Source organism: Vombatus ursinus, unplaced genomic scaffold (genome assembly GCF_900497805.2).
Source record: "Vombatus ursinus unplaced genomic scaffold, bare-nosed wombat genome assembly UNPS02001287.1, whole genome shotgun sequence".
Lineage (NCBI taxonomy): Eukaryota > Metazoa > Chordata > Mammalia > Diprotodontia > Vombatidae > Vombatus > Vombatus ursinus.
The window spans coordinates 13,917,790-13,945,684 of NW_020941065.1; the positions used below are offsets into that span (position 1 = coordinate 13,917,790).

The 27,895-nt window shown below is 41.7% G+C and overlaps 1 protein-coding gene across 2 annotated transcripts in view; it reads right to left on the reverse strand.

The window, feature by feature from the left end:
* TPST2 (tyrosylprotein sulfotransferase 2) overlaps positions 1 to 27,895 on the reverse strand; it is a 67,862-nt gene that overhangs the window by 36,619 nt on the left and 3,348 nt on the right. Inside the window, exon 2 of one of the 2 annotated variants that reach the window (XM_027864957.1) lies at positions 1,254 to 1,340. The exons of the other annotated variant lie outside the window; for it this stretch is intronic. The gene's annotated coding sequence lies outside the window, so the exon portion shown is untranslated. The remainder of the gene's footprint in view (positions 1 to 1,253; positions 1,341 to 27,895) is intronic. 2 annotated transcript variants of the gene reach the window in all.

Sequence of the window (27,895 nt, forward strand, 5' to 3'; positions counted from 1 at the left end):
ATCCATCTATCTATCATCTATCTATCTCATCTGTCTATCTATCCATCTTTCCATCTATCTACTCTATCTATCTAATCTATCTATCTGCTATAGTACTGGCTTCTTTCTCTAAACACACACACAAATACATACATCTACACATACACACACACACATGCACATTACATAATACATAGCTATTTGCATGTTACCCCCCCCCATTAGACCATGAACTTAAGGACAAGAAGTATTTTTGCCTTCTCCTGTGTCCCCAGTGCTTAGCACAGGGACTGACATACAGTAGGCACTTAATAAATGCTAGTCGACTGGCTGACTATATACTTATATTTACCACGCTTGGCTCTGGAGAAGAAATCAGAAGGTGTACGTGGCTCCCTTCTGCATAGACAAGGGAGATTCTGGGTACAGAACATCACTCGAAGACCAGACTGCTTAGCTCTGCCAACCTGTCCCCACCCCTCATCCCCACCTTGCTCCTTTCTTCATTCTGTATTCTAAGAAATGGGGTTAGCTCACTGAGTAATAAGAAGGGACAGGCAAATTCAGAAATAAAGGTGATGTCACAACAAATGAATAAACACTTGAAAAATTAAATGGGGAGGTAGGATGGGATGACTCCGCAAGGTCCCTTTCCACCTCTAAGCTCATGATTCTAAAGCCCGGGCAAATAAAAGCAATAGGGACCATCGTGGCAGGAAGGTATTTGCTTGTTTGCCTCCAGGGGACTGAGACTTGTGAATTCTCTAGTATTCAGAGCTGGTCCTCCTTTACAGCAGCAAATTCCCCAGACCCTGTGTAATGGAGTGAACATAATGGTGTAATCAGAGCGGCTGTTTACAGAATCCAGGCTATTTGTTGTGGAAGTGGTGCCCGCTGCGCAGCTTGGAACACTCTTGGACTCCAAGACCCTTCACAAATAATAACCTCTTACATTCCTACTGGACTGACTGTTCCTGGCATCTTCCCATCCATTGTCTTACTCGATCCTCACCATGCTATGGGGCTAAGCAGAACAAGATTATGAAAAGCAGTCCTCGGGTGGGAGAAAGAGTACTAGATTCAACACAAGTGACCCAGGGCCAGGTCTTGGCTGCTGAAATTAATAGCTGTATAGCCTGGGAAGAGTCACAGCCATCTGGGCCTCTGTACTTTCCCCTATGAAATAAGGGTAACAGGGTTTTTAATACAGCAGTGACGTGATCAAAGGGGTGTATTGGGAAATTTTCTTGGGCAACTGTGTGAAGGAAGCTTACCCAGGAGGAGAGAAGAATGGTGGGGATGAGGCAGAATATCAGGGCTGGGAGGTTATCTGGTCCCACCCAGATCTGAATGAATTCTCTCTGTAAGACACACAGTGAGAAGAGAAAGGACTTGAGTCAGAGGTTCCCAACGAAAATCCTGCTTCTAATGCTTACTACCCATGTGACCCAGTACAAGTAGGAGGAGGTTGGACCAGAATCAAGTCACTAGATGGTGCCTGAGGTCTAGCCCAGAACCATGATCCTATGCTCTAAGTCATCTCAATGAATCTGGGTGCTGCTGAGTAAATCACCTAATGTTCTGGGCCTTCATTGTCTCTTCTATAAAATGAGGAGATTGGATCAGAGGCTCTTAGCCCTTTCCATGCCATAGATTCCTTTGGCAATCTGGCAAAGCCTCCCAGCATAAAAATTCACAAAATAAAATACATAAGATTATGAAGGAAAACAATAATATTTAAATATAATTATCAATACATATACACATAGATACATACATACATACATACACACACACACACACACACATATATATATATATGTATATATGTTTTTTGTTTTAAAGTTTACAGAGCTTGAGTATAGAACCCCCAGCCTGGATGGTCCCTCTCACCTCTAAATCTATGATAACAACAATGACGATGACGACTAAGATGATGATGATGATGATGATGATAATAGCTAGCATTTATCTTATGATTTGAGGTTTACAAAAGCACCTCCCATGTGTTAACCCATTTGATCTTCACAACAACCCAGTGAAGTATGTGCTATTGTTATCCCCCTTTTACAGATGAGGAAACTGAGGCTGAGAGAAGTTAAATGATTGGCTCAGAGTCACAAAGCAAGTAAGTATCTGAGGGAGGATTCAAACTTGGGTCTGCCTGACTACCGAGTCCTGCACTCTATCCGATGTTCCACCTAGCTAAGTCATTATACCTCCCTGGGTCTCAGTCTCCCCATCTGTAAAATGGAGGGATGGACACTCATGGCCTCTCAGGCCCCTTCCAGCTCAGGATTTATGATCCTATTATCCACAACAAGTGTTCAGCCAGCCTCTTCTTGATGGACTCCAGTGAACCGGAACTCAACCACTTTCAGAGCTTGTTAACTGTTTACAAGTCCCTGGAGGTCAGTCACCTGGAACAAGGATTTCTCTTGTTCTGCTTGGCTGAAAAAGGCAAAACCAGGAGCAATGGGGGGTGGGGGGGGAAGAAGTGGGGGTTCATAGAGACAGATTTAGGCTTACCATAAAGAATTGTTTCCAAACAATTACACTGGGCAAAACTAACCAATTAAGTCAACAAGACTGACACATAATTGAAATGGATGAATGTCAACAAAAATATCACAGTGACCAGATTAAGAGACAAGAAATAGATGACTTAAATAACCTAATCTCAGAAAAAGAAAACAAAAAAAGCCATAAATTAATTCCCAAACAATTATACCCATCAATGGAATGAATCATCACAGGAGACAGTGAGTTCCCCCTGCTTGGAGGTCTTCAGACAAAGGCTGGATGACCACTGTTAGCAAAGAGACTAGTTCAGGTGTGAGTTGGATGGCCACTGAAATCCCTTCCAAGTCTGGGGTTCTTGGATTTCATAGTTGCACTATCTACCTCAAATCAAAGTGTCATTGAACCATGAGCTGTTATCTGCATCTATAAAATGGGGATAAGAAAAGTCATTTTACCTCGTTAAGCTCTGCTTTCTCATCTATAAAACGGGGACAATAGTTCCTGCAGAGTGATCTCACAAGACTACTGTGGACGGCATTTTGGTGTTCATGGAAAGAGTGCTAGATTTAGAAGTGGAAGTCCTGGGTTCAAATCCCAGCTTAGGCATTTGTTTGCTGTGTGATCTTGAGGAAATCACTTCCCCTCACTGGGCTTCAAGAGTCTCCTTGATAAAAATGAAGGGGCTGGACTAGATGGACTTGAAAGCCCTTCCGCTCTCTATCTAATTATCTCATTCAATGAGATAACAAACACAGAAGTGCTTGGTATTGCACTGAATGTTGAGCTATCATACTCATTAGACAGATGAGGAAGACAGAAGCTTGGGGACTCAGCTTCCCTTGAGGTTCAGAAATGGTCCCCTGACTGTGTGCTGTACTTTAAAGGCTTATCTCATTCTACTCTATAGTGGAGACATTATACAGGAACACTGGATTGACCTGAAAGATCACATGGGTGAGAGGTGTGTGTCCAATATGTGGACCATGGGCAGAATGGACCAAGTCTTGTCCAAACTACATTAAAATAAGTGGGAAACATTTAACAAAATAAACAAAAATATGGATAATATTACATTTTAAAGTTTAGTCAATATGCCACCGCAGGGATCTTTACATATCAATCAGTGGACCTCATTTCTACTTGAGCTTGATACCACTGACCTGGTCCAATTCCTTCATTTTACAGATCAAGAAACCGAGGCTCAGAAAGGGTTAGAAACAAATTTAGGGTTAAAGTTAAGGTTAAGGATAGGATTAGGGTGATATGCCCAAGGTCACATAGCTAAGAAATACTGAAGGCAGAATTTGAACCCAGATCTCCCTGACTCTAAAACCAACACTCATCTGCTGTATCCTGAAGTATGCTATTGCTTATGAGGGACAGCTGAGTTATACCAGCTGTACTTGCCTTCCTAGAGTGACCAATATGACAAGTGAATGACAAAGGCTGACAGACACATAGAACTTTAAGACTGTATACCATCAGTCAATCAACAAGCATTTATTAAGCACCTATTATGTGCCAGGTCCTGTGCTAGGGAAATAATCTCTGCTTCTAAGTTCTAACCCTCTAGGTTTGACAGGTATTGTTATCCCCTTTTACAGCAGAGGAACCTGAGGTTTATAGAGGTACTTCACTGTTTATAGAGTACTTTTTCCATAATACATCTGTAAGGAAGGTATATACTGCAATTCTTCTTTTTTGAAAAGGGGAGAAGGAAACTGAGGGGGAGGCATACCTAGCTCCAACAAAGTCCCCACACCCCTCAGAAGCAAAGAATCACAGAACCTCAGAGCTGAGAGTAGGGAGGTGTCTTTGAGATAGATCAGTTTGTCTAAGGGTCACATGGCCAGGAAGCATCACAAGCAGGATCTGAACCCAGGGCTCTATTGACTCCAAGTCTGATACTGTTTTTTTTTTTTTCATTTTTTTTTTTGGTAAGGCAATTGGGGTTAAGTGACTTGCCCAGGGTCACACAGCTAGTGAGTGATTTGTATCTGAGGTTGAATTTGAACTCAGGTCCTCCAGACTCCAGGACCGCTGGCTGCCCCCCAAGTCTGACACTCTTTCCACTTCACCATGCTCGTTCCCCCTTGCATAATCTTGGGAGCATGGCAGAGTAGGAGCTTTGAGATCCAAAGTCATCTTCAGACCTAGTCAGGACTACACACGTCCAGATACGGCTCTGGGTCCCAGAGCTCAAGGCACGAAGAGCACAGGGAGGCAACAATAGATAGATGTGCAATAAAAGTAAGACTCTGGGATTAATCACTCTTCAGGGAGAGAGAGATTCTACTGTAAAGGTGCTCCATTAGACTGCAAGCTAGAGAAGGCAATCATCTTTGTATTTCCCCCAGGTTATTAGCATATACTCTATACTAGTGCATCTGGACTTGTGATTTCACCCATGTGGAGAGCTCTTGCCACGGAAATACCTTTCACCAAATTCTCTGCAACTTATGGCATCCCAGAGCACCGTCGAGAGCACTGAGGTGAACTGACTTGCCCAAGGTCATCCAGTGTCAGAGGCAGGGTTTGAACCCAGGTATTCACAAGTTCAAGGCTAGATCTCTAACTAGTATGTCAGAGGACATTTTGCTCTGTGTTTAGAAGATTTGAAATAAGTAGCTGATAAATTGTTGAAAACGCTTAGCACAGTGCCTGGCACATAGTAGGTGCTTAATGTTTGTTGACTGACTGACTGACTGATTATTGAAAGGCTACCCAAACCTAGTTCTTCAGCCAAACCCACTGCCACTTCCAAAGCCCACTCCCTTTGCCACTGGACTGCTCTCCCTCAGGTAATCTCTCACCCCATGTGAAGTCTGTCTGTCTCTTAGTGTTGTGGTGTTTAAAGAAATTAAGGAAAATGTCCAGTTCTCTAAAACCCCAAAGACTGTGTCCCTGTCGGTGTCATAAACATAGGATGAGCTGTTTCAGGCAAGCTGACAACTTTTTAGGAATGGTGTGGAATAATATGATGGATAAGCAGCCCCCTGGGAATCAGGAAGGACCTTAATCCTAGCTCCGCCATTAACTAGCAAAGCATGACTGTGGGGAAGGCGTGGCTCCTCTCCATGTCTCAGTTTTCCCAAATGTAAAATTAGAGAGTTGGGCGAGTTGATTTTCTTCCTAGAACATTCCATGTTCCAAGACCCCTTTCAGCACTGACATTCCCTGTTCTAAGGCCCCTCCGAGCTACAATAAATTCTCTTTCGCAAGGTTCTTCACAGCTCTGACACTCTACGACACTATGGGACCACTTCCCCTTTCTCTAAGAGCCCAGATTTCTCCCTTTGCCATTAGGTAACAAATTCTCTGTGGGTGGAAGAACAAGCCCACAGTCTCAGTAATCACTAAGGTTTTGCTGAAGTTGTAGGTAAGTGATCACTGCACAAATCTATCATCTACTTTTTCTCTGTCTCTGTCTCTCTCTGTCTCTCCCTTCCTTCCTCCTCCCTTCCTTAACCACCCCCACCCCGCCGCCCCATCAAACAACCAGTCAAGCCTTACTTCTCTTTGTAAAGTAACAGGAACTTTAAAAAGAAGGAGGCAGATTATTGTGTAATTTATAGTTTCATGATGATTTTGTAGATTTTTTTATAGTTATTATTTTCTCCACTTATTTGCAGCACTATTTGTGATCAAGGGGCTCCTGCTTCTCTCATCAATAGGTTCCTGTTCTACCTACAATAAGAGGAAGCAATTAGAAAGAATGCAGCAAACACAGTAATGAGAAAAAAAATGGTTTGAATTTAGATCTAGAATTATGGTTCATCAGAGCTGGAAAGGGTCTTAGAATGGAGAATTATCAGAATTGGGAGGGGAACAGGCAATGTCAGAACTTAGAGGGGCTTTACAACACAGAGTTTGGAACATTCAATCTAGAAGAGGATTTAGAACATAGAATGTTTGAATCTAAAATATCAGAGATATAGTGGACCCTGGAAAATGAATCAGAGAATGCCAGTACCAGAAGGGACCTTTAAATATCCATTACTGAATGCTCATGCTTTAAGAGACCTTAGAACCTAGAACACAAAATCTAGAAAAGACTTTCAAATAAAGAATGTCCAAACATAGCAGGCCAGAGCTGGAAGAACCTGGGAATATTCAACACAGTAGAAGTGATCTTAGATGCTAGGATATAGAACACAGAATGTTTAAGTCCAAAGGGGCTTAGAAGATTCCAAGAATATTTAGATGCAGAAGAGTAGAATGAGAAAGGATTTTAGGAGATGGAATGTCAGAGCTGGAAGGAAGCTTAAAGACTGCCTAGTCAGACAAAGGAAATGGAGGCCCACGGAAGGGCAATGACTCACCCCCAGAACATGAAGCAGTCCAAAAGCCACCAGGGATCCAGAGCTCTGACTGTCACGGAGGCTCTGCAGTCAGCCTCCCTAGAGAGACAGCCTCTCCCAAGAGGTCATTCGCTGTTCCTCCACCCCACTCTTGCAGTTCTTTCTGCACTCTAAGAAATAATCACAAAAGTACAGTTTCTACCTTTCTACCTACGTCCAGTCTGCCATTAGGGTTGGAGATCATTAACTAGCTGTCCAGCCAACGTGGGCTCCAGACCATCCCACACTGTGCCCAAAACTCAAAGCTAGGAGAGCGTGTCTACTCAATTCCCTCATTTCACGGATGGAAAAACTAAGAGATAGAGAGGGCAAGTTCTTGGAAGTCATGGAACTAGTCAGTGTCAGGAGCTCAAATCCAGATTGAGCAAATCCAGCGCTTAGCACGTAAGCAGATACTTAATAAATGTTGTTGACTGATCTAAATCTCCTAAGCCTCAGTTTACTCCTTCTGTAAAATAAGGGGGTTGGTTGAGATGACTGCCTAGGTTCCTCTTAGCTATAGATTTATGAGCCTACAACTTGAGTTCTTTCCACCAAACTACACTGCCTCCCCCGATCCTCCAAAGATAGGAAGCACCAGAATCTGTATCCAATGCTCCAGAGATGCCAGCCAAAACAACTTAGAATGTCATGGGATCTTAGGATTGGAAGGTACCTGAGAAATCATATTCACACACTCTCATGTCACTGTGATCTCCCCAGTGTGGGCATTCCCTCCAATGATGTATCCTGCAAACTATCCAGGTCTACTCATTCCATGGGACTCTCGTACATGTCCTTCCATATACTCACCATAGGAGGCCCATTCAGGTTAGTGGATACAGTACTGCACTTGGAGTCAGGAAGATCTGGGTTCAGATCCCACCACTAACATTTACATTGTGAACGTGGGTAAACCACTTCCCTTCTATCAGTCTTTGAAAAAATATTTATTAAACATCTACTATATGCCAGCCACTGTGCTAAGTGCTGGGCATACAAACAAAGGCAAAAGGCTTTCCCTGTCCTCAAGGAGTTCACAGTCTAATAGGTGAGACAACATGCAAACAACTATGTACAAAAAAATCTATAGTCAGAATAAATTAGAGACATCTGACCTTAGTTTCCTCATCTGTAAAATGAAGATCTGATGACCTTTCAAGTCCATTCCAGCTCTAAATCTATGATCCTGTGACTCCATAGAGGTCTTCCTTACTCTTTGTTGACATCAAGATGTCAACGGTGCTTGTAAACCATTTGTCAGTTACCACTTACTCTTACCAAGTGACCAGTGCACCATCTTTCTATTGGTACGAGTCCTTGCTGACATCCTTCACTCAGCATCACCTTCACGATCTGCAATGTGTGACAACTGACTCAAATGTTAGTTGAGGGGCTCTCCATCTTTTCTGGGTCATGGACCCTTGAGCAGTTAGTCTAGTGAAGCTCATGGACCCCTGCTCAGAATCATGTTTGTAAATGCATGAAATAAATATAAACAATAACCAAGGAAACCAATGTTATTGAAATGAAAGTCTTCTGATTCTTAATCTAGCCAGGTGGTGTAATGGACAGAGCGGTAGACCTGGAGTCAGGAAAACCTGAGTTCAAATCATCCCTCAGATACTTACTGTGTAACCCTGGGCAAGTCACTTTCCCTGTTTGCCCCAGTTTCCTCAGCTGTAAAATGAGGATAGTAACAACACCTGCCACCCAGGGCTGTTGTGAGAATCAAATGAACTAATATTTCTAAAGCCCTGGGTATAGTACCTGGCACAGGCACTACCTCTAAGAGTCAGAAAAACTTCTTCCCCTCCTTGTAAAGTAGGACCAGCCTCTCATTTCTCCATCAGTTATCCGTTTGTAAAACTTCCAGAGAAACTTTGGTTCTTATTGGACCAGAAGAGGACCCGTCATCTTTAATCTAATGTTCTCCTCAGTGCTGGGATAGCTGAGGTGGGCAGTGTTTACTATGGGAGCTTTGGTTCCATGATGTCAAATGGGTCAATAGGCTACAAAGTGGCATTATTCTCGGAAAAGAACACTGTCTGGGAAGGAGGAGACCAAGGTCCAGCCTGCTGCTTACTCATCTGAAAAATGAAAGAGTTGTCTCAGACTGAGTCCTTATATATGACATACATACATACACATAGGTACATACACACATACATACGTATGTACACATACATATGTACACAAATATATACGCTATATATATATATATATACATATACACACAAACATATATACACATACTCTGGGTCTAGTGTTTCTAGAAAATATGGCAACCTAAAAAGACAAGTTCAGGGGACCCTTTAATATGTATATGTGTATAATGCATATACACACAATATACATATACACATATGCACGTGCATATATACATATAATATATACATGCAAATACATACACACATATATCTATATCTTAGGTTCTTTTTTTATGACCATGTCCAATGCTTTGGCTTTTCGATCTCTGCCCAACTTGACCCCGACCTCTCTTTCCAGATCTCCCTTACTCCCCACATGCAGCCAAACTGTCCTTCTCTCTATGCCTCCCCCACCATCTCCTACCTCCAGGGCTTTGCACCAGATCAATGGTCCTGCAAGCCTGGAATGCACTCCCTCCTTACACCTGCCTCCTAACATTCTTCTCCTCCTTCAGGACACAGCTCAGGCATCATCCTCTGCAAGAAGCTTTTCCTGATCTCTTCTCAAGTGCTAGTGCCATCCCCCCCCAAGTTACTTTGTATTTATTTATATTTAGTCTGCATATATTTATTTATGGACTTGTCTCCCTTGAGAGAATGTAAACTTCCTCAGAGTTGAGTTGTTTCATTCTTTATCTTTGGATCCTCAGAACCTAGCACAAAGTTGGCCTTTAATAAATGCTTCTTAATTGTTGGATTAATTTGAAGGGCTCTTCCAGCAGGGACATTTTATGTTCTAACATGATAGCATCTAAGGACCCTTCCATTTCTAAAGGTCTGTGTTCTACTGTTCTAGGTTTAAATGGTGTACAATTCTAAGGAGCCTTCTAGCGCTAACATTCCACGTTCTAAAGTTCTATGTTCTAACACCATATAATTCTGAGGCACTGTCTAGCACTAACACCCTGTGTTCTTATGTTCTAGAGTTTAACACTGTACAATTCTAAGGCCTCTTCTAGAGCTTACATTCTGTGTCCTAATGTGTAGAATTCTAAGTGTAGAATTTAGTTTTCTAGTGCCAACATTCCACATTCTAAGGTTTTCAAGTTGAATATTTTACATTCTAAAGTCCCTCCTGGCTCTAACATCCTATGTTCTAACATTTTAAGGTCATTTCCAGCTTTAACATTCAACGTTCTAACGTCTCTCTTAATGCTAATGTTCTCTGCTCTGAAGTCTCTTCGAGTTATCAGTATTCTAGTTTAAAAAGAAGTTCCTTGGATCCTCGGATTCTCCAAGGAGCTCCAACCTTTTGGCCATGTCATTTCTGGAAGGAATAGAGTGAGAGTTGAGATTTCTTTAAAGGAAATAAAATACATTTCAACAGCTCCAGCTCCACGGTTAAATTAACAAAAAAAAAAAACACACAGTAAAAAAACAAACAAACAAAAAACCACAACCTGATAATCCATTTACCGGGGCAACATTAATCCTCATTCTCTACCCCGTGCACAGCTCTTGCCAAGAGGCAATCTTGGACCCTGGAAACCATCCCCTGCCCATAATACCTTCCAGGCTAAGAGGAGAAATTTCCCAAAGCTAGTAAAAACACCTCTAGCTATTGAGAGGGAAAAAAAGCCTGCATGAGCCCAACAAAAGCTGAATTCTAGGCTCTGAGCAAGGCATCCAGCTAAGGGCTGTTTTTGCCCCCTAGCCAGACTAAAAGGAGGGGAAGAGGGGGAGCTGCCTTAAACACCGATAAAGGAAGTGTTTGGTGGGCTGCTGCCACTCAATCAAGGAATATGCTTGTGAACCTGTTGGAACATAGATGGGGTAGGAGGGAGGGATGGAGAGATGAGAGAGGCAGTTAGCTGGGAAGCAGGCTCTGTCTCAGCTCTGCTCTGCTCTAATGGGTGAGCCCTCACTTTGCTTCCATTCCTATCATCTCTACAAAGAGACCATCAGTCAGGGATCTGGACCTAGAAGAACCCTCGGAGGCCATGCGGTTCAACCTATTCATTTTATAGAGAAGGAACTTTTACCTAGAGAAGTGAAGGATTTTGCCCAGAGTCACCCAGCCAGGCAGCGTCTGTGGTAGGATGGGAACCCCTGGTCCGTGACAGACTCTAATTCAACACTCCATCTAGTGCATCTCTAAAATTCCCCAAAGCATAAACATTTTATATTTCACATTCTCGAGTCTCTCTCAGCTTTAATATTTAGTATCATGTCCTGCTCTGATGTTCTATGGCTCTAAAAGATTTCCAAAATTAGGGATCCAACAAAGAAAGACTCTGGGGGACATAAGGAAATATCAGACACAACCACTATCCTCAAAGAATTTATGGTTTAGTGGCAGATACGAGGAGGTTATGTGGTGCAATGGATAGAGGGCCAGGCCTGGAGTCAGGAAGATCTGAGTTCAAATGTGACCTCAGACACTTAATAACTGTGTGACCCTGGGCAAGTCATTTAACCCTCTTTGCCCATTTCCTCATTTGTCAAATAAGTTGGAGAAGGAAACAGCAAACCACTCAGGTATCTTTGCCAAGAAAATCCCACAGAGAACTGTCCACGGGGTCTCAAAGAACTGGACATGACTGAATAAAAAAAAAAAAAAATCAACAGCAACCAAACCAAGTTCATCCCCATTCTTCCACCAAATCATGGCTACAAGTCATTTAAGGAAATCAATAAACTTTTATTAAGTGCCTACTAAGTGATAGTCATCATGCTAAGTGCTAGCCTAACACAAAGAAAGACAAAAGGCAGTCCCTGCCCTCAGGGAGCTCACAGACTAATGGAGCCAAAGTGTAAAAAACTATGTACAGAGAAGCTACAGACAGGACAAATAGAAAATAATCAACACAGGGAAGGCTAGGCATTAAGAGGTATTGGGAAAGACTTCCAGCATTCCCTCAGCACTAGTTTGCTCATTCATAAAATGGGAATAAACCATTTTTATTATCTACCATACAGGAGTGGTGGTTGTGAGAGATGTTCTTAGTAAACCCGTAATTGATAGAGAAATTGACTTCAGGTCAATTACTATAATCAATCAATATGAATTTTTTAAATTCCTGCAGGGTGCTTGGTATTGTGCTATGCCCTGGGGATGCAGACAAAAGTGAACTGGTCCCTGCCCTCAAGAAGCTCATATTCTATTAGAGGAGGGTAACACATAGAAATTTTTGTAAATATAAAATAGATACAAAGTGATTTGTGCTGGAGTGGAGGCATCAGTAGCAGAAGAGGGCTTGGGGGGCAGCAGGAATCAGGAAAGCTCTCATGGAGGAGGCAGCACCTTAACTGAACTCTGAAGGAAAGTAGGGATTCTAATCTGGCACTTAGGTGACTCTGCAGATAAATCACAGGGCTTGGAGTCCAGAAGAGCTGAGTTCAAATCCAGCCTCAGACACTTACTAGCTGTGTGACCCTGGGCAAGTCACTTAACCTGTTTCCTCATCTGTAAAAAGAAGATAAATAATAGCACCTAACCTTCCAGGGCTATTGTGAGAATCAAACGAGAGAATGACTGTAAAGTGCCTGGCACATGGTAAGCACTATATGAACCATTGGCTATTATTGCCTCTATTATTGGTATTATCATTCTAAGATCAAGAGCTGAGGAGGAAGTGCCTTCCAGGCATGGGGAACAGCCCATGCAAAGACAGGTGGAAGACGAAGAGTGTCATACACGAAGAAAAACACAGCATTGGGTGATCACAGGGCGATGACTTAACCCAAGGAAGTATCTCAGCTAGTCAGAGGCTCAAAACTGTTCTCCTGAATCTCAATCCAGGGCTCCTTTCACTCTGCCATGCTACCATATCCCAACCTCTCCAGTTAAAGTCAGACTGGGAACCATTGGCTGGGGGGACCCCCATAATGCTCCTCACACCCTTGTCAGTACACAGATCAAATAAAGCCAGGGATCTGGGGCTCCTCTAAGCTCAAGTTCTTATTTGAAATGAAGAAGAAGCTGATGCTCACTACCTGTGTGATCTTGGGTAATTTACTTAACTTTCCCTGGACCTCCATTTCCTCATCTGGAAAAGTTTGGGATTAGGTCAGATGATCTCAAAGTTCTGGATTTAGCTCCAATGATCCAGAACTCCCATATAACCACACCTCCCACCTCCAACAGGAGTGTAAGAAGCTGTGTGCCAAGAGAGCCGGAGGGTCTTACATCCTTGCACCCCTGTGTACACTCTGGTGCTGGTCAGGTGGAAGATGGATGAGGAAACACCTTGGGAACCCACGCAAAGGGCTCGATGCTTCCATCTCTGATTCTGTGCCAAAGCAGCTCTGATGCCAGCTTATTTCTAGCTGAGGCTATGACATCTGTGTGGCTGCCAAGATCCACAAACTGGGTTTTTCAGAATTAAAATTCAGTCAGATGCTTCTGGCTATTGAGCACACTTCAGCACCTAACCCCAGCAGCAGAAGGCACAGGGAGGCTTTCACTGGTTGGTAAAATACATCACCCTGAAGGGAAAAATCGGCCCCTGGAGTTTCCTCCTCAATTCTACCAATAAGACAAGACCCAGTGGAGCGAGGACTAAGGACTCATGGAATGTGACAACTGGAAGGGGCCTTAGAACATGGAATGTCAGAGCCTCAAGGGTCCTCAGGTCATGGAATGCCTCTATCTCTCCTATCTCTCCCTCTCTTGGGAGTTCTCTTGTCCCACCAAACATTGCTGTTGTCACCATCATTCTTTCAGGTACCCAGGTTAACAGTCTTAAGAGTGATCCTTGACTCTTCCCTCCCCCCATAAAGCGGCCAAATGGATATTCCTAAAACACAGATCTGACTATGTCGGTGAAATACTCAACAATCTTCACTGGCTCACTATTGCCTCAAGGATAAAATACAAAACCCCTAGCTTGGCACTGAAAGATCTTCAGAATCTCTGGTGCACATGCAATCTTTAGTTCTGTCTCTTTGAATCCCTAAACTGCCTTCAAGCATACAAGAGGCCTTTTCCGATCCCCTGTTACTAGTGCTGTCACTTGACCGAAATTATATTTCAACCACTTATCCGTACGCCGCTACCTCCCCAGTAGACTATGTTTCTTATGATTACAGACTGTTTCATATTTTGTCTTTGTATTTCAAGCAGAGTACCTGGCATACAGTAGGCCATTAATAAGTGCTTTTTGAACTGAACCAGCCTTAGAGGAGATCACATAAGAACCACCTAATTTTCACTAGCTGTGTGACCATAGGCAAGTCACTTAACCCCAATTGCCTCACAAAAAACAAAAACAAAAACAAAAAAAACCACTTAATTTTACAAAGGAAGAAACAGTAGTAATCAGAAGCAGTCAGGATTTGAATCCAGGTCCTCCATCTCACTGCTCAGAGCCTCAGTTTCCAGATATGTAAAGTAGGAGAAGTCGTGAGAAAAGTGGGTTGTAAAACTTTTATTATGATAAAGGTTTTTGTTTCCTAGACAACTATACTAGCCTCATTCAGCCTAAGGACTCCTCCAAATAATAATTTGTTTCTTAATTCAAAATGGAAAGAAATGTTTAATTTCAGTTATAGGTTAGTGAAAATACAGATGTGATTCCCTCCAGTTCATGGACAGACTGAAATCAATCTATGGCAGGGGGATACAGGATTGAGATCTCAGGTTAAGAATTCCTACTATAGAGATATTAGAAGGGGAGGGAGAGAATAAGCATTTATATAATAAATAAGCATCTACTATGTGCAAGGCACTGCATTAAATACTTTTTACAAACATTATCTCATTTGATCTTCACAGCAACCCAATGAGGTAGGTGACATTATCCACATTTTACAGTTAAGGAAACTGAGGCAAACAGAGGTTAACTGACTTGCCCAAGTACAGCTAGTAAGTGTATGAGGCTAGGGTCTTCCTGATTCTGAAGAGAGTTGGGATGATAACACGATTTAGGGCTGCTAGGACCCTGAGAATGCCAAAGCAGAGTTGCCTGGAATGAATTCATACACTCAAGCTGTCTTTCAGTCACATGGCAGTTTGTTGTAACACCAATGGTAGCGGGCAAAGTTCCTTTGGGAAACTTGCAACTTAATGGGGGTGAATCTTAAGCTATATAGAAATGGGGCAGAGAAAGGAATGTTAAGGATGCTAATTAGGTAATGCAAGGGCTCCAGGTGTCTTTGGGAGCTATGGATGGGAAAATGCAGGAAGCCTGCAGAGATAACTTTGTTGATACCAGACATTGAGGGAGTTATCAGAGGCATGGACGTTGGGGATCTGGCACCAACAGGGTCCTTAGGCCAGGCAGCCTTGTGTTTGTTCTGATAAGAGAATGTGTTCTGCAACAAGAAAAAATTTTCTCATGGGGTGAAGACCTATTAAGAAATTGGGAGGCTCCCAGAGATATGATCTTAGGGCTGGGGCCTGAGCACCCCATCAATTCCAGTGCCCTATCCACTGAGCCACCTAGCTACCTCAGAATGCCTTACAATATGTGTCCTTCCTTAGTGAAAGGGTGGAGGAAGGGGCTGAGAGAAGGGGAAGTTGGAAGCAGAAAGATGGTGAGAAGGAGGAAAGAAGGGGAGGGCAGAAGGAAGCAGGAAAACTGGGAGAGAAGGGGGAAGCAAAGAGAATAAGCATTTATTAAATGCCTACTACATCAGAGACAAAATTTACATGGCCCTTAGAGCAGGGGATGTCTTAGAGCAGGGGATGTCAGAGCTGAGAGGGCCCTTGGAGCAGGAGATGTCAGAGCTTGGAGGAGCCTTAGAACAGGGAATGTCAAAAAAAAAAAACAAAAAGAACAGAGAATGTCAAATTAAGCACTTTACAAATATTATATCATTTAAGACAGAAAAGAGGAAGGGAAGGAGCGATGGTTTAAACTGTTTGGGTGGGAAACCTGAGGTCTCAAGGCCACATGTGGCCCTCAACATCCTCAAGTGCAGCCTTTAGACTGCACCCAAACTTCACAGAATAAATCCGTTTACTTTAGACAGTTTAAATAGTTCAAACACTGTTTAGATTGCACAGTTCTGAACCAGAACGTTGCACACAGTAACAGCAACATTGTTCGATAAAAAACCACGAATGACTTAGCTCTTCTCAGCAATACAATGATCAGAGATAATCCCAAAGGACTAATCATGAAGCATGATATCACCTCTAGAGAAGGAACTGATATTGATTGAATCCAGACTGAAGCAGGCTGTTTTTCACTTTTTCTTTCTTTTTTGTCTTTTATTCGAGACTTCTTGAACAAAATGACTAATACAGAAATGTTTTACACGATTGCAGATGTATAACCTGTTGCTTACTGTCTCATGAAGGGGGGAAGAGGGAGGGATAAAATTTAGAACTCAAAACGTTAAACAAAAATGTTTAAAAGTTGAAAAAAAACCACACTGTTCTGCTATCAAGACTTTGGGAAGGGAGAAGAGGAGATAGTGGGGAAATTCAGGTGATTATAAAAATAAAAGATATTCATAAAATTTTATTTTAAAAAACCCATGCTGGCGATATTGTCTCCTCTGGTCCTCACAACAGTATGTGAGGTAGGTGCTTACAGGTATTGCTATGTCAGTATTTGCAGGTGTGGGCACTGAGCCTCAGAGAAGTGAGTCTAACGGCTGGCCTAAAGTCACCTCTCTAGGTAGCTCACCACTCCTCTACCTGTCAGTCCCCAGCGTTTTCCATTTCTATAGACTCCCCTGGGAATGCTGTTTGGGTAGAAAGGTCTCCGTGCCCAGCACAGCTTGGGGTTAGTTAGCGCCTGTTGTGTTCACTGGAGGCTTGGCTCCTGGGAGATCCGCTGGCTTCTCAGCTAGGAAATCCGGGGAATCAGTGCCTCTGGGACACATGACCTTGGGCCTTCTCAGAAAGGTCTAATCCATGAGGGACCTGGGAGAGGCCTCGTTCCAGGTCAGCTAGGACTGGGGAAATGAGCATAAAAAATCCAGAACTAGCCCTTCTAAAAGGCTGCCTTAATATGTTCCCTCCTGCAAGCCCAGCAGGGTAAGGCAGGAAAGCGGTAACCTCTGGCTTTATCAATGTTGCCTCTCCAGCGCCTGACAAAGGGACTTGTGCATTGCAGGTACTCAAGAAAGATTCAATTAAACTCCAAGGATATTAAATACTAGAATGACTTTATTTTGTAAACTGAGAAAAAATTTGAAATCACAGAACATGAGAACAGCAGGGAGGAGAGAAGAACAGACCTTAAAACATATTCCCCAGAATGTTAGAGCTTCCAGGACCCTTAGAACACAGAAAGAACTGGCAGGTTGGTACCTTAGAAGAAGGGATGTCAAAACTGGAGGAACTGTATAGATCCTCTAATCTAATCCCCTTCCATAACCAAGACCAAGGATGCCACAGACGCCCATAAAAAGAAGGGGCAGTTGTAGATAAGAACACATGTTAAGGTAACTAAAACTTCCTGACTCCTGGGGTTCTTTGCATGATACTATACTTGGGGGTGAGGGAGGAAGTCATTGTACCTGAGGGAAAGTGAGAGGCTGACAGTCTGGCAGGCTTCTTGGGGTCACTGTGTTCCACAGTGGGCAGGGGCTGGAGGTCACCACCAGTAACAACTAATTGAGGAAGCTGGCTACAAGAGGCCCCTCCAATCCCTGCTCTGGCCGCCTGATACCTGAGCTTATCGTCTGGCTTGTAACAAAATGTACTTGGCAGCAGTAGCAACGGCAGAGAGGGGGGCTGGTTCATGGCCTGCCTTCTCTAGTCACCCACCCCAGCTCCAGTCACATTAGATGCCAGCCTCTTAGTGGGCCCCAGTGTAGCTACAGTCTTCCCAGAACTCTAAGAACAACCCAAGAGGAAAATGTGACCTTGTCAAGAGGGCTCCAGGCCTGGGAACCGGCAGGCCCTGAGGGAGAACCTCTGTCAGCAGGTTTCTGGGTGAATTACTCCCTTGCCACATGAGGAACCAGCAGCCCCAGGGTCAGGCAGGAAACCAGTGGCCTCTGCCTTTATCAACCACCCTGGGAGCAGTCAAGGGTCCCTAGAAAGCAGCCTCAGCATGGCGGGAGGCTTCTCCAATCATGGCAGAAGGAAGGGGGTGGAGATAAGGAAACCAATCGTTCCAAACGCCAGCACCCCAGTGTACACAGCACCCAGACCCTCCCTCCCCAGACTCCAGTGAACCATCCATTAGCTCAGATCCCAAATGATGTGACTCACTCCAACCATGTTCAACATTTATTAAACACCTATTGTATACAGAGCCCTGGACCAGATGCAGCCACTGAGGTGGGATGCTCTAATGCAGACCACGACCCCCCTAAACTCTAGCAAATAACCTGGAGAACACAGGCTCATAGAAGCATGGATCAACTGGAAGGGACCTCCAAACAACCTAATCCAAACCCTGCATTTTACAAAGGAGGAAACTGAAGCTGAGACGTAAGTAACTTGCCCATACTCACACAGGTCAGATGATAGGATCAGAGATCTAAAGGGGAAAGGGATCCCAGGATCCATCTGGAACAACATGCCATTTTCCAAACTGTCTTATCTATTTATACATCCATACACGCAACATTCAATCTCCCACCTCCATACATTTGCACAGAGAGTTCCCATGCCTGGCATGCATGTTCTTCATCCTCCCCTCTGCATCTTAGAATCCCTAGCTCCCTTCAAGGCTCAGCCTGTGTGCCACCTCCTCCATAAGGCCTTTCCTGATCCCCTTATCCCCAACCCCCAAATAATCAAGAATATACTTCTCTGCTCACATATCTTCTCCACATCAATCCCTCCAAGACAAAGTAAGTTCTTTGAGTTCAGGGTCTTTTTTCCTTTCTGTTGCTATATTTCCAGAGCCTGATACAGTGCTGGGCATTTGAGAGGCAGCTTGATGTACGGAATAAAATGCTGGGTTGGGAATCATAGAGAACCTGGGTAGCCTCCACTCTGAGACTCACTTGCTATATGATCCTAGGCATATCACCTGGGCCTCAGTTTACCCCTCTGTAAAATGAGGGGTTTGGACTAGATGACTTCTGAGGTCTAGATCTGGGATTCTGTGCCACAGTAGGCACTGAATACCTGCTGGAGTTGATTAGAGGACTGATCCATAGTATAGGAGAAAGAGAAGAGGGGAAGGAATTAGGAGAGGAGACTAAGATGACCCGTGTCAGCTTAGACAGGCAAAGGATAAGAAGGGACTTTCATTTAAAACAAAAAGAAAACCTATAAAATTGCAGCCGACCAGGGTAATGTGAGCACGGGATAGGATGGGGCTGGGTCTATGAATTCACTGGGTAGGGAATTTCCCAAGAAGAAAGAAGCAAGTCAGGCACCTGGTCTGCATAGGCACTAAAAAGTTCAGTGACCATCCCAAGGTCACACAGCCATTAGAACAAAAGCTCCCCGAGGGCAGAGACTGGTTTTCCTTTTTTTTTTTTTTTTTTTTGCATCCCCAAGATTGATCATAGTACCATGGACAGAAGAAGTACTTATTAAGAACTAGCCCTCTATCCACCTATAATGGAAAAACACAGGCAGTCCCCAAGGCTGGACAGAGCTTGAAGGGACCTCCATATTCATGGTGTCTACTGTGCCCAACTCTCCCCACCTCATTTCAAAGAAATGGAAACCAAAGCCTAGAAAGAGGAAGTGGCTTGCCCAAGATTTGCCATACAGGTGGTGGAAAGCAAAGAGGAGAGCCAGGCCACCTGGTCTCCCTTTCTTTCTAATATACCAGATGGTCTCCAGGGCTTAGAAGACCATATTAAAGCTCATATGTGAAGGTTAGGATCTTGAGCTACCCCCTGGTTGCCCACTGAACCCATTATATAGTGAAAAGAAAGGTAACTGATGATACTAAGGATGCTAACTTTTTGTTGTTTTGTTGTTATTCAGTCATTTCGGTCAAGTCTTGACTCTTCATGACCCCCGTTTGGGGTTTTCTTGGCAAAGATACTGGATTGATTTGCTATTTCCTTCTCCAGCTCATTTTATAGATGAAGAAACTGAGGTAAACAGGGTGAAGTGACTTGCCCAGGGTCACACAGCTAGTAAGTGAGGCCAGATTTGAACTCAGATCTTCCTGACTTCAGGACTGGTGCTCTATCCACTGTGCCACCTAGCTGCCCTATGGATCCTAATCACTACTTGAATGGAAAAATTCAGTATCTCTCTGGGACTGCAGGGATATTGAAACAGAAAGAGTTTCCCCCTAGAACCAGAGGGATTGGTTCTGGTCCTTGTTCTTCCTTCCACTAGCATGCTGTGACCTCAGGCATAATCAACTGAGCCCTATGGGCCTCTGTTTCTTCAATCCAGAAAATGAGAAGATGTAGACTAGATCTAAGGCATGAAGCCTAGAGCCTAGAAACCAGTTTTGTTAAAATTTTGATAACTACCATTGAAAATAATTGGTTTCCTTTGTAACCCTACATATTTTACTTTATACATTTAAAAATCAGACTGACAGAAGATGGCAGAGCAAGCAGTAAATCACTAGTAAATCACTGTAACTCTCCCATAGTCACCTCCAAACAACCATAAAATAGCACCCCAAGACAAATCCTGGAACAACAGAACCAGTAAAAAGACAAGGTGAACCAATCTTTGAGCCTAAGAAACTTGGAAGAACAGCAGGAAAGTTCTGTCTGACTCAAGTAAAAGGGGAGCACAGTCCAGGACAGGAAGCATCCCAGCAAACTAGCAGCAAAGCCCCACCTCAGAAAACCAGCAGGGGATCCTAAGTCCCAGTGCGGTGGAGTAGGCAAATACCAACACTAGGACCCCCTCCCCATCTCACATGCCTCAGCATAGCCAAGGGAATGGGCACACTCCAGCTCTGAGAACTGCCACCTGCTTCAGCGTAACCCCGGCAAACAGGCATCCTTCAGTGGCCAGACCACCATATGCTTCAGTGTAGCCCTGGAGAAATGCAAAAACATCCCACCAGCCTCACTAGGACTCTGGCTCAGCACCAGCTAGGCTGCCAGACCTCTACAGCCTCCAGCTGCACCACCCCTCAGAGCAACAACAGACATGAGGGTTCCCCCTGGACCCCAGGGCAACATCAATGCAGTACCAGGTAAACAGCCAGGGCCTGCAGTCCCCTGGCACAAGAAGCCTGAGACAGTGCCCCTTCCACCCTGGGAGCAAAGCTCAAATTTTTAAAAAGGAAAAAGGCCAAAAAAAGATGAGCAAGAAACAACAAAAAAAAGGATCTGACCATAGAAAGTTATGGTCACAGGTAAGATCAAGACACAGACTCAGAAGAGGACAACAATGTCAAAACATCTATGGGCAAAACCCAAAAGAAAAATGGAAAGTTGTCTTAAGCCCAGGAAGAACTCATAGAAGAGCTCAAAAAGGAACTTAAAAATCATATAAGAGAGATAGAAGAAAAATTGGAAAAAGAAATGATAGAAGAGAATTATGAAAAAAGAGTCAAGAGCCTGGAAAAAGAAAACAATTGCTTAAAAAGTAAAATTGGCCAAATGGAAAAGGAGATATAAAAATCCACTGAAGAAAACAACTCTTTAAAAAGTACAACTGGGGGCAGCTAGGTGGCACAGTGGATAGAGCACCGGCCCTGAAGTCAGGAGGACCTGAGTTCAAATCCGGCCTCAGACACATAACACTCACTAGCTGTGCGACCCTGGGCAAGTCACTTAACCCCATTGACTAGCCAAAAAAAAAAAGTACAACTGGCCAATTAGAAAAGAAAGTACAAAAGCTAATTGAAGAAAACAACTCCTTAAAAGTTAGAATTGGGGGGCAACTAGGTGGCGTAGTGGATAGAGCAATGGCCCTGGAGTCAGGAGGACCTGAGTTCAAATCCAGTCTCAGACACATAACACTCACTAGCTGTGTGACTTTGGGCAAGTCACTTAACCCCAATTACCTCACACACACACAAAAAAAGTTAGAATTGGGCAAATGGAATCTAATGACTCTATGAGACAACAAGAATCAATCAAACAAATTCAAAATAATGAAAAAAATGTAAAATACCTCATGGGAAAAACAACTGACCTGGAAAATAGATCCAGGAAAGACAATGTCAGAATCACTGGACTAGCTGAAAATCATAATCCAGGAGGATCTGGACAGCATCTTTCTAGAAATTATCAAGGAAAATTGCTCTGATATCCTGGAACCAACGGGCAAAATAGATATTGAAAGAATTCACCAATCACCTCAGGAAAGAGATCCCCAAATAAAAACTCCAAGGAACATTATAAGCCAAATTTCAGAACTATCAAATCAAGGAAAAAATACTGCAATGGCCAGAAAGAAACAGTTCAAATATCGGGGAGCCACAATCAGGATTTAGCAGCTGCAACATTAAAAAATCAGCAGTCATGGAACATGATATTCTAAAAGGAAAAGGAACTAGGACTAAAACTAAGAATCACTTACCCAGCAAAATTAAGCATAATACATCAAGGGAAAAAATGGTGATTCAAGGAAAGAGAAAGATTTCTAGCTTTCATGAGGAGAAGACCAGAATTAAACAAAAAATTTGATCTCCAATATCAAGACCCAAGAGAAGCATAAACAGGTAAAAAGGTAAAAGAAAATAGAAGGGATTCAATAGAGCTAAACTGTTTACATCCCTACAAGGAAAGATGATATTTGTAATTCTTAAAAATTGTATCACTAATAGTATAGCTAGAAGGAATATACATACACAGAGGTTGTAAGTACAAGGTGAATTTGAAGAAATGACATAAAAATAATTAAGGGATAAGAAAGAGAAATACACTGGGTACAGAAGGAAGAGAAAGGTAGAATGGGATAAATTATTTCACATAAACAGGCATAAGAGACATATTACACTGGAGGGGAAGATGGGTGGGTGGGAAATGGGCATCATTTGAACCTTACTCTCATCAGTATTGGTTCGAAGGGAGAATAATATACATAATAAGCTGAATATAGAAATCCATCTTAGCTGACATGGAAGTAAGAGGGGAGGAGATTAAGTAAAGGGGGGGGTGACTGACAGAAGGGAGGGCAGATGGGGGAGGTAGTAGACAGAAGCAAAACACTATCAAAGAGGGAGAGGGTGAAAGGAGAGAGGACAAACAGAAAGAAAAATAGGATGAAGGAAAATACACAGTTAGTAATCATAACTATGAAGGTGAATGTGATGAACTCTCCCACAAAACAGAAGCGGTAACAGATGAGATCAAAAATCGTACAACACGTTGTTTACAAGAAGCACATTTGAAGCAGAGAGACTCACACAGAGTAAAGGTAAGGGGCTAGAGCAGAATCTATTATGCTTCAGCTGAAGTAAAAAAAAAAAAAGCAGGGATAGCAATGCTGAACTCAGATGAAGCAAAAGCAAAAATAGACCTAATTAAAAGAGATAAGGAAGGAAATTGCATCTTGCTAAAAAGTTATCATGGACAATGAAACAATATCAATACTAAACATGTGCACCAAGTGGTATGGCATCCAAATTCTGAAAGGAGAAGTTAAGTGAGTTACAGGAAGAAAAAGACAGCAAAACTATACTAGTGGGGGGACCATAACTGTCCTCTCTCAGAATTTGACAAATCCAACTAAAAGATAAACAAGAAAGAAACTAAGGAGATAAAAAGAAGATTAGAGAAGTTAGACATGACAAACCTTTGGAGAAAAATTAATGGGAACAGAAAGGAATATACCTTTTCCTCAGCAGCAGATGACACCTACACAAAAAATGACCATGTATTAGGGCATAAAAACCCTCAAAATTAAAAGCAGAAAGGCATAAATATTAAATGGATTCTCTTCAGATTATAATGTAACAAAAATTACATTCAACAAAAAGCAGTGGAAAATAGATTAAAAATTAATTGGAAACTAAATAATCTAATGCAAAGGATTAGTGGATCAAAGAACAAATCATAGAAAACAATTACTAATTTCGTTAAAGAGAATGACAACATGAGACAACATACTAAAATTTATGGGATGCAGCCAAAGCGGTATTTAGGGAAAAATTTATTTCTCTAAATTCTTACATCAACAAAATAGAAAAAGAACAGATCAATGAATTGGGCATGCAACTAAAAAAACTAGACAAAGAACAAATTTAAATCCCCAAACTGGAAATCCTGAAAATCACAGGTGAGATTAACAAGATTGAAAGAAAAAAAAAACCCTATATTGAGCTAATAAATAAATCTAGGAGCTGTTTTTATGGAAAAAAAAAACCCAATAAGATAGAAAAGCCATTGGTTAATTTGATTTAAAAAAAGAAAGAAAGAAAGAAGAAAACCAAATATCCAGAATCGAAAATGAAAAGGGTGAAATCACCACCAACAAAGAAGAAATTAATGCAATCATTAGGAGATATTTTGCCCAGCTTTATGCCAATAAATATGACAATCTTAGTGAAATCAATGAATATTTATGAAAATATAAATTACCATGATTAACAGATCAGGAAATAGATTTCCCAAACAATCCTATCCTAGAAAAAAAAATTGAACAAGCCATTAATGAGCTCCCTAAGAAAAAATCCCCAGGACCAGATGGGTTCCCAAATGAATTCTATCAAACATTTAAAGAACTATTAATTCCAATAGCATATAAACTATTTGGAAAAATGGACGAACGAGTACTACCAGACTCCTTTTATAAGACAAATATGGTGCTGATACCTAAACCAAGAAGAGCTAACACAGAAAAAGAAAATTATAGGCCAATTTCCCTAATATCAATGGAAGAATGAGGCAATTACAGCACTATATCACAAGGATTATACACTATGACCAGGTGGGATTTATACCAGGAATGCAGGGTTGGTTCAATATTTTTTGTTTTGTTTTTTTCTCTAGGCCATGGGGCTAAGTGACTTGCCTAGGGTCACACAGATAGTAAGTGTCAAGTGTCAAGCTGGGTTTGAACTCAGGTCCTCCTCACTCCAGGGCTGATGCTCTATCTACTGCACCACCTGGCTGCCCCTGGGTTGGTTCAATATTAGGAAAACTGTCAACATAATTGGCCACATCAACAAAAAAACCTACAGAAATCATATGATTCTCTTAATAGATGCTGAAAAAGCTTTTGAGAAAATACAGCACTCATTCCTATTAAAAATAATAGAGAACATAAGAATAATGGGAGCATTCCTTAAAATCAAAAGCAGTATCTATCTAAAACCATCAGTAAGCATTATCTGTAATGAGGATTAGATGCCTTTCCAATAAGATCAGGGACGAAGCAAGGATGCCTATTATCTTCAATATAGTAATAGAAATGTTAGCTATAGCAATAAGAGAAGAAAAAGAAATAGAAAGAATTAGAATAGCCAATGAAGAAACAAAACTATCAGTCTTTGCAGATGATATCATGGTATACTTACATGAGACCCCTAAAGAATCAACTAAAAAACTACCTGAAATAATTAACAACTTTAGCAAAGTTGCAGGATATAAGATAAACTCACATAAATCATCAGCATTTCTTATATGACCAACAAAGGCCAGCAGCAAGAGATAACAAGAGAAATTCCATTTAAAATACATGTAGATAATATAAAATATTTGCAAGTCTACCTGCCTAGACAAACCCAGGAACTATATGAACACAATTACAAAACACGTTTCACACAAATAAATCAGATCTGAACAATTGAAAAAAATATCAATTGCTAATGGGTACGCCAAGCCAATATAATAGAAACAACTATTTTGCCTAAACCAATTTACTTGTTCAATTCCATACCAATCAAAGTACCAAAAAAATTTGATAGAGCTAGAAAAAATAACAACAAAATTCATCTGGAAGACCAAAATGTCAAGAATATCAAGGGAATTAATGGAAAAAAATACAAAGCAGCCTAGAAATACCAGCTTTCAAACTATATTATAAAGCAATAATCATCAAAACTATCTGGGACTAAGAAATGGAGTGGTGGATCAGTGGAACAGATTAGGCACACAAGACACAGTAGTCAATGACCATAGTGACCTAGTGTTTGCTAAACCCGAAGACCCTAGACTTTTGAATAAGAACTCTATTTCTTTTTCTTCTCTTATTGCTATAGCTAACATTTCTAGTACTATATTGAAGATAATAGGCATCCTTGCTTCACCCCTGATCTTATTGGAAAGACATCTAATCCTCATTACAGATAATGCTTACTGATGGTTTTAGATAGATACTGCTTTTGATTTTAAGGAATGCTCCCATTATTCTTATGTTCTCTATTATTTTTAATAGGAATGAGTGCTGTATTTTCTCAAAAGCTTTTTCAGCATCTATCAAGAGAATCATATGATTTCTGTAGGTTTTTTTGTTGATGTGGCCAATTATGTTGACAGTTTTCCTAATATTGAACCAACCCAGGGGCAGCTAGGTGGTGCAGTAGATAGAGCATCAGCCCTGGAGTGAGGAGGACCTGAGTTCAAACCCAGCTTGACATTTGACACTTACTATCTGTGTGACCCTAGGCAAGTCACTTAGCCCCACAGCCTAGAGAAAAAAACAAAACAAAAAATATTGAACCAACCCTGACAAAAACTGCTGGGAAAACTGGAAAACAATAGGGCACAAACTGGGTATAGACCAGCATCTCACACTGTATACCAAGACAAGGTCAAAATGGGTGCATGATTCAGACATAAGAGATCATACCATAAGCAAATCAGAAAAGCAAGGAATATCCACCTGTCATCTATGGGGAAGGGAAGAAGTCATAACCAAACAAGAGATAGAGAGCATTACAAAATGTAAAACAGATTACTTTGATTATATTAAATTCAAAAGGTTTTGTACAAAGCCAATGCAATCAAGATTAGATGGAAAGCAGAAAACTGGGAAACAATCTTTACAGCAAGTGTCTCTAATAAGACCTCATATCTCAAACATATAGAGAACTAAGTCAAATTTATAAGAATGTAAGCCATTTCCTGATTGATAAATGGTCAAAGGGTATGAACAGGCAGTTTTCAGGTGAAGAAATCAAAGCTATCTACAAGCATATGAAGAAGTACTTTAAATCACTTTTGATTAGAGAAATGCAAATTAAAACAACTCTGAGGTGCCACCTCACACCCTATCAGATTGGCTAAAATGACAAAAAAGGAAAATGACAAATGTTGGAGAAGATGTGGGAAAACTAGGACACTAAGGCACAGCTGGTGGAGTTCTGAACTAATCCAACTATTCTGGAGAGCAATTTGAAACTATGCCCAAAGGGCAACCAAACTGTGCATACCCTTTGATCTAGCAATACCACTACTAGGTCTGTATTCCAAAGAGATCAAAAAAAGAGATCATATGTGCAAAAATATTTATAGCTGACTTCTTCATGGTGGCAAAATTTTGGAAATTGGAGAATAGCTGAGCAAGCTGTCATATGAATGTAATGGAATACTATTATGCTATAAGAAATGATAAGCAGGTGGATTTCAGAAAAACCTGGAAAGACTCCTATGAAAAGAGCAGAACCAGGAAAACATTGTATACAGTATTAGCAACATTTTGTGATGATCAGCTATGAATGACTCAGCTCTTCTCAGTAACACAATAACCCAAGACAAGGACAAAGGACCCATGAAGGAAAATGCCATCCACATCCAGATGAGAAACTGAGGGACTCTGAATGCAGATCAAAGCATATTTCTTTCTCTTACTTTACTCCTTTTTGTGTTTTTTTTCCTTTTGATCTGTTTCTTCTTTCATAACTGTGACTAATATGGAAATTTGTTTTACATGATAGCACATGTCTAACCTATACCAAATTGCCTACCATTTTTGCAAGGGGAGGGGAGGGAGGGAGAAAAATTTGGAACTAAAAATCTTGTAAAAATGAATGCTAAAAATTGTCTTAACATGTAATTGGGGAAAAAATACTATTTAAAATTAAAAAAAAAATCAGACTGCCAAAGGCACCCATGACACAAAAATTAAAAACTCTGGAACTAAATTATCTCTCAGCTCTC